General features: G+C 34.3%; 1 long non-coding RNA gene across 2 annotated transcripts; it reads right to left on the minus strand.

The window, feature by feature from the left end:
* Positions 1-873: 873 nt before the first annotated feature.
* Positions 874-8371, minus strand: LOC117114754. 2 transcript variants are annotated; one of them, XR_004446440.1, is made up of 4 exons: positions 8270-8358; positions 2785-2823; positions 1718-1937; positions 874-1378 (listed from the first exon to the last, which is right to left on the minus strand). It is a non-coding gene; the product is annotated as an uncharacterized LOC117114754 (long non-coding RNA). The 2 variants fall into 2 exon arrangements; XR_004446439.1 differs by lacking the exon at positions 2785-2823 and having other exon boundaries at positions 8270-8371.

Consider the following 8371-nt stretch of genomic DNA (forward strand, 5'->3'; position numbering starts at 1 on the left):
TGTCCACTACCGTACTGTAGGTTAACATAGACGAGCTCCACCACGTTCAGCTGCGAGCCTTGTCGGAGTTTCTATCCTAACTCGCCCCATTCCGTCGGTTTATAACTGAACAAAAAAACTTTATCACGGTTCTACCAACTGTGTATAAATTCACAAAGGCCAGGCTTATACAGTATCGTGCGTCCCATGATAAGCTTACAATAAAACTGCTCGTCTCATGAACCTCACAGAATTGGCTGTGGGTTGACTCAATCGTATGATAGTAAATTTGAGAGTAATTCGAAATCTCGCGCTAGTCATTTTATATGACCGGCTGGCAACGGATTTACGCTTTATGCAAATTTAGTAACAATACAATCACCTTTTTGTCAATGACTAACAACTTGTTATTCACTAAGTGGATTAGCATATTATTTAAATATTAGGGCAACACGCATATGGTAGGGAAAAATATAAGTTCTAATGTGACACTGAGATCCAGCCATTGTTTCCCACAGCATTGTTGTTTTCCAGTATTTTGCCTTTTAATCTATATATATATATATATATATATATATATCTTGTCTTGTCAATTGCTGGATCTTGTCTTGTCGTCAGTTATTGCTGATGATAAGAAGAGGGCATAATATTTCATTTATTCCCAAAGCATTATTGTTTTTCAGTATTTTTCAATTTATATAAAGTATATACAATATAGTAAAAATTGTTTAGACCTATAGGTTTTCTTGAGTAATGCAACAAGAGTGTCCATGCTTTACAGAAATTGCCATTATTGACCAATATTTGGATGAAAGGGGAAAACTATTTCTCCAAGCTTTAATAATTTCATGTAAATTTCTTTAGCAATTATCTGAAAAAAATATTTTTTTCTCATTCATTCATTTATTTATTCAGCCAAAAGTTTACAGTTAACAAACAGGGAAACATTAACAAACATTGGCCAGGATAGCCCAAGAAAACCAATAGCAGGTTTATTTCCATTGGGGTCCTGCATTAACATTACTGTATTAGATTGTACCGTCATGTTGCATACAGGCAGGCAATTCATATGTTGGATCTGGCACAAGCTTGGCCGAAACAACCGAAGAGTAATACCAGCATGTGCAGTTCTTACAATATGGAAGCCATTTCCTTCCGATACTTGCACTTGAATTCCTAATTTTAACATTACTGCATAACCTACATTAAACTTTTGTTTCATTTGAATATTGACTTTCTTTCCCTGACCAATGTAGCCTTATCAGTCCAAATAAAGTAATTTGTTATTTGTTCAGGAATGACGTCATGATTTTCTTTTGCATTGTCAAGTGCATCCTTAAGCATTTTGATCTCATACCGACTCTCAAATGAAGAGCATCAAATAATTCCTCAACATAACCTACACAACAGAAAAAAAGTACACATCATAATTGAAAAAAAATATATGTGGATCCTGTATCAATTATTTGAATTGTTTCCTTTATAATCAAATAAATATTTAGTTTTAATACAGTATTTACAGTTCACATGAGAATGCTGAGAGTATTCATTATTTTTTTAAAGTTAACTAGTAGTTGGATAACCCCTAAGAAGAGGAACCAAATCAACACACACACACAATTTAAATTGCTGGCTATATCATCTTCCTCAAAATAAAGACTACATTACTGCATCCCAAAATAAACATCTATTCTAATGGTCTTATTGGTTCTTTGTTATGGTAAGCAACAAAACATACCTAATGTGGATTCTTCATTTACAGCTTTTAATACAGATTGGTTTTTTTCTTACAATGTTAGGAAAGAAACTGCCAATTTTGCTTCTCCTTCTCTGGTTAATATGCCTGGTGTTGTTCCTTTTGGTTGACCATTATCTTCTATAACAATGTCAGTAACAACTCCCCTAACACCTTTCTCTTCATTTGCATCTGGATTTGGTAAGGTCTTCTAGTACAGTACCTAGCAAGTAAAAGAAATAATAAAAATCTAAATGCCAGACCAGCACAAACTATAGTTTAAATTAGGCTAGCCTAAGACAGACTTTATCAAGTTAGTAAAAAGCATTTCTGTAAGTTTAACCCAATCTTCAAATATCCGTAGTAAGTTAAATGCAAAATTTCCGAAGCACCTAATAATTTGTCTTGAGTGCAAGCAATTATGGGTACAGGAAAATAATAATTGTGGATTCTAAATAGAATTTTAATTCGGGTTTGAAGTTTCTTTTAGGTGCACGTGTTTTGGCAGAATCGATGGTACGTGAAGATCGTTTATATAAATTTATGTGATTTTCTTTCTCCCAATTCGATACAGCTTCTGACAATTTTTCATAGCTTGTGAAAGTGCCACCGAGACGCAAAGTGTCTTCATCTGCCATTTTGAAACTTCACTAAGTGCGCGCTACAGAAAAAAAATATTTGCACATGCTCAATAGGACGATTTCGTACTCACGAAGCAAGCGGCGCCCTTCAAATAGATCGGCGTAAGCATAGCCTATGATTAATGCTTACGACTCGGCGTAAGCATAGATACTTCGTTAAAGTAAACTTCCCACTAACAGCGACAACGGCACATTCGCTTGCAATACTAGGACATGCAAACTTTGTCCACATATCAAATCCAGTAACATTGTCAAAGGACCAAACAATAATCATTTCAACATAAAAGGCACTTATAACTGCATGTCATCCAACCTTATATATGCTATATCGTGCAATATTTGCCCTAATGCTCTCTACATCGGACAAACTGGACAAACACTAAGACAACGGATTAATGGTCATAAACATGAAATTAAACACAAACTCACCCAAAATCCTGTAGCTAATCATTTTGCATCTTCTGGCCACTCAATTAAGAATATGAAAGTGCAAGTAGTTAAGAAAGAATTTTTCAAAAAATAGTTTAGAACGAGAAATAGCTGAACAGAAAATAATTACACAATTAGACTGTATAGAACTAGGCCTTAACATTGATCGAGGATTCCTCCCACATTACCTTCAATAATTATCTCTCATCATTGTATGTATATTTTTATATTTCTATAGCTGCCTTATTATTAACTGTATTTTTGTCTCATAGTTACCTTACTGTATTTACTACCTATTTACTGTTTTTATCATTGAATTGACCATAGAGAAAAAAATATTTTCTTTATGCTTTGACATAGACTTATTCTGTATGCTATTTCCCACAGTTTCTTATCATTGATCTTTTAATACTGTTTATTTAGATTGCTTATTTCGGCAGACTTGTACTTGCTTTGAACACCATTCTTTATTGTTATAGTTGTTTCCTATCCCATTTGTACAGTCTCCTGATGAAGTCCACTGTGTGGACGAAAGCTAGAGAATAAATTATATATTGTTAGTCTCAAAAGTGCTGCTGTTATTTACTTTATACTTTCTATACTGTACAGACTAACGCGGCTATACTTTTTATTCATATTATAAAATAATACTGTAAGAATTTACTATTTTTAGGCAGTTCTTTAATCCTCGCCGATAGACCGAGAAAGCCCCTCGATGGCAAGCATTCTTTAATTAGGCAATCCTTAAGTAGCTCCTATTATGTTTGCAAATAAATGATATGTGACGACCAGCAAAAAATTTATTAAATATGTATATCAAAATGTAATTTAAATCCGTCTAGGGTATATAGATTTTTGCTCCTTAAATTTGAATATGAGCGAGCCCTATACAAACCTTATGTTATTAATTTGATTATTATTATTTATAAATATTAAAATAGTATAGGTCAGTTGGCCGCAATATATAAACTGTGCTTTGCTGTAAATGTTATAAATTGTTAAATGATATACAGGATCTGTGATATATTCAACTTGTGTAATTATCGTACATTTTATTGTATTAAAAGTCTCGCCTCTATTTCAATATTGTATTATGGCTGTACAGTATGTTACTTTTATAAACACACCGCAAGAGTGTGTCCGCTGTTTTAAAAGCGTCGTTTCCGAAATAAAGTTATAATAATTATATAATAGTATGCAATAGAAACCGCAAATCATTTTAAAGATTATTAAACATCACCTTTATTTTCATTGTCATTCGTATTTATACAGGCTGTACAAAGATTTGAAATTAAGAACCTTTTTCTAATATTGTTTAGCGAACTATTAAAAACAATTAAAACCAAAGAAAAGATTACCATTAAATAAAATAGTTCGGGTCTTCATTGATTAAAATGTGACGAATTAAAAAAAAAAAAAAAAATTATAATTTTAATTTCAATCATTTACGCGAGCACGGAATTTACGCGAGCACGCACGCACGCAAATATTCGATTATATATGAATTCTTATACGCCGTCCATACTAAGTGATGTTAATTATTAAATATAATTGTAAACCCAATTAAGTGTGTGAAATTAATATGCAATGTACGTAACACATATACTTTGAATGTGTTCATCGGGAAGATTATGAAACAAAATGGACGGTGTGTGCCACGTGACTTTCGTAAACCAAGGAGCGGAATGTCGCAACTCTTTATATATATGGCTCTGGGTGGACGGAGCTCGTTTTGGTGGAGCTGTTGGTGCCTTTTTTAAACTAATGTACGTGTTTCTTTATCTACATTTTGAACGTCGTGATTGATACTGTATTGTGCTACCATGTTGTTGAAGCAAATTATGTGCTTTTTTGGTGTTGTTTAATCATTATTTTGGATCAAGGATCACCTACTACACAAACGAACTGCTAGGCTAGTTATGCAGGAGCAAAGACGTTGCACCCCACCGCTGCCAGACAAACACAAGTGGCCTAAGATCGTAAAACGCAGAAAGAGAGGGAAAGCAGGAGGACTCATGAAACGCCTTAAAATTAGGAAAAGTAGACCTTAAATCCCATCTATTATTATTGGAAACGTGCAGTCACTGGACAATAAAATGGACGAACTAAGGGCAAACGTGCGATACATGAACAAATTTAGGAAAGTAGTCTTATGACTTATGTCATTTACCGACCGAGACTTGGTTGAAAGAAAAACACAGGGATGAGCATATGGATATTGATGGATTTAAATTAATCAGAGGTGATCAAACATCGGAATCGGGTAAAGAAAAAGGAGGAAGTCTGTGTGTATATGAGAATAGCCGATATTGTCACCCAAATAATGTAACGATTAAGGCGCATACATGCACACCGAAGAGTGAAATAATGGTGACTAGTATACAGCCATTTAACATTCCTAGAGATTTTTCGCACATAGTTGTCACGGTATATGTTCCTCATAGAAACCTTGCTAAGAAAGCTTCAGAACAAATTTACGACGCCATTTATAAAGTTGAAGTGGAATCCCCTGACGCTTTGATTATAGTAAATGGCGATTTTAATCATTGTAATCGAAGGAAAAGTAGTGTTTATTACTACCAATATGTCAGCTGTGCGACCAGGAATGCCAGCCAACCAGAGCTTTATTACTCGAATGTAAAGAACGCATATATGTGTCAACCAAGCTACCTTGTCTCGGCAATCATAACCTCGTACAGCTAAGTAGCAAATACTTACCGTTGAGTAGGACGCAAAAACCAAAGAAAATCATTGTTAAACAATGGACAGATGAATCTATACAGCGCTTACAAGGTGCTTGGAGTGTACAGACTGGGACATGTTTAAAGAAAAGTGTAAAGATCTTAACGATCTCACTCAAACTTGTTGTGACTATATTGATTTCTGTTGTGAAATTAAAATTCCCAAAATAGTTGTTAAAAGTTTTCAGTAACAATAAACCATGGATTACTAAAAATGTTCGTTCAAGCCATTATTAAAAGAAAAAAAGTAGCCTTTAATAAAAATGATAGAAATAAACTTAAAGATATCCAAAAAGATCTTAAAACTATTATACGTAAAGAAAAAAATAATTACAGAATGAAAGTAGAAAATCATTTTACAGAAAATAACATGAAAATGATATAGAAGGGCATGCGCTTGATGAGTGGTTTTATGCATAAAGATAAGAGTAATAGAGTAAGATGTTTTCCTGACTTATCTGTGCAATATGCTACCGAATTGAAAATTTTTTTTTTTAACCGATTTGATTTACATGATTTTTCCGTAGAGAGGCAGGTCCAAACAATTCTAATTAATTCTCTAAATGATGACTTCACTGTCACAATTATTATTGCTTATATAGTTTTACATAGTTTCGAACTAGGCAAACCTTGCTATAAAGGTACACTTTCTCCATCAAAAGGAATTTTCTTTGAATGGAATGACCTGTCCTGTAGACCAAACCTGGTGCCGTTACGATTTTTAATCGTGCTGGAAATCGACTCACTATGTCTTTGATTTTTTTTTTCTCTATAGAGGCCTGAAGAATGAGATAATATTAAGTACTTTCTAAGTAATTAAGTTTATACTGATTTTGTTATTGTTGCCCATCCTATATGGCTGTGCATCATTTATTTAAGAGAAGCAATATAGTTACTTACAGATCTTTTCAAGACGAGAAAAACAGGAATTTTAAAGAACTTAAAGGTCATTAAAAAAAAAGCTCATTTCCGGCCTAGGAATCAACATTTTTCATTTTGAAGCACCCTCTTTCAAATCCTGGTTTCGCCCCTGATTATTATGTGGTGGTAATACCTCATCACAGACAGTGCCTGGGTCACTAACAGTTGGATGGATGAAGTTTTTTCTCATTTATCATCCAAGATTTTAAAGTATCACGATGGATGTTTTCCTCATCATGACCTAACTCTCATTTACTTGTGAAAGTATTTGAAGTTCGTGTGGAATAATACAAAATAAAGTACAATATTTTGAAAGTTACTTTGGCATTTCAGATTTTTTTCTTTTTCCTATATGTTTTATAGATTAATTTTTTGACTGAAGAGAAAACGTTATACTTACATACCAGACTGAGGAAGGGCTGGAGAACATAGTCAAAGCAAACACATCATTAACCATATCTTCTCATTTAATAAGAATTACATATGCCGAATACAAATGAATGAATGGATGAATGTTTATAATGAATAGTCGTCTTCTAATATAGGGAGGCCTATAATACTGTATTATTTTTCTTATAAACTCCCATGCTTTTTCATTTATCAACATTTAAAATACTAGCGTGATTTAAAGTAAACTTTCTAAAAACCAGGGAACAGTGAACTGTTCCCTGCTAAAAACCCACAAAATATATAGCATATTTTCCAATAATTCTTATAAAGTCTTGCCTTTATATTTCGTTTAAAAATGGATATAATAATTTGACTTTATGTACTCTATTCCAAATACAGGTCTTAAAAAAGTACTGTTTTTATATGCTGCCATCACTCATGCATCCACAACAGAAGCTAGGGGCGTTTTCCCTATACAGCGGAGGGGCGTCACGCTGACGCGTATATTAAGAATAACAGTGGACTCTCTTCTGTTACAGTATAATATACTCTTCGCTTGTATAAAATAAGACTCTGTTGCGGTGGTAAAAAACTAGTGTGGTGTTCCTGCTCGCTCTCGGCCAATCAAAAATTTAAAATTAAATTTGATATAGTCTTACTTGTACAGCCTTCTTCTTATTCACACTTCTTCGCATACTCCACATGTACGTCTAAACGTCATGTCGAAACTACGTAACATAATGTGCAAACAACATAACATAATGAGCAAACCACATAACATCATGACCAAAGTACATAGCATCATGACCAAACCACATAACATAATGAGAAACCACATAACATCATGACCAAACCACATAACATAATGACCAAACCACATAACATAATGATCAAACCAAATAACGTCATGGCGATTGCACATAATAGAGTGTTTGCACATAACCGAAGATACTAACGGCGTTCCATATAACGGTAGCCGCCTATTTGGGTGGCATTTGCGAAGTTTGGGGTACCGCGAAGTTTAGAGATGCAATGCGGAGTTTAGTTTTCAATGCAGTAGTTGCTGAGAACAACATGGTTTTTTTCGATAGTAGCAGCAGCATAATGTCGTCAGTCTTCAACCTATATTTTATCACAATCCAAGATAAGTATATTTCGTGTATTTAAGACAGAATATTAATAACGATAGGAATTAGGGGCCTCGATAGATCGTTACATGTTACGTTAGGCCTAGCTAGCCTGTAGGAAACACCAGGTCCCAGACTACTACGAGGCCTAGGCCGTCTAAAGTAACAAGGTATCTAGCCTAGGGTAGGCTAGCTAATCGTATAACACTACTGTAACATTAACAAGAAAGAGGGCCAACGACAGCGTAGCAGATAACAAATTTACACGGGCCTAGAGAGAATAGCATGACGCCAGAGAGGGCCTACCTACTACTACTAGCCATAGGCACTTGATTGATTGAATTTCTCACTGTAACCACACTAAAAAAGTGGTGCAGGAGGCTGGTGTATACCAGTGGTGGCCCTCTA

The sequence above is a fragment of the Anneissia japonica genome, unplaced genomic scaffold, assembly GCF_011630105.1.
Source record: "Anneissia japonica isolate Jap-2015-1 unplaced genomic scaffold, ASM1163010v1 scaffold65_len388318_cov190, whole genome shotgun sequence".
Taxonomy (NCBI): domain Eukaryota; kingdom Metazoa; phylum Echinodermata; class Crinoidea; order Comatulida; family Comatulidae; genus Anneissia; species Anneissia japonica.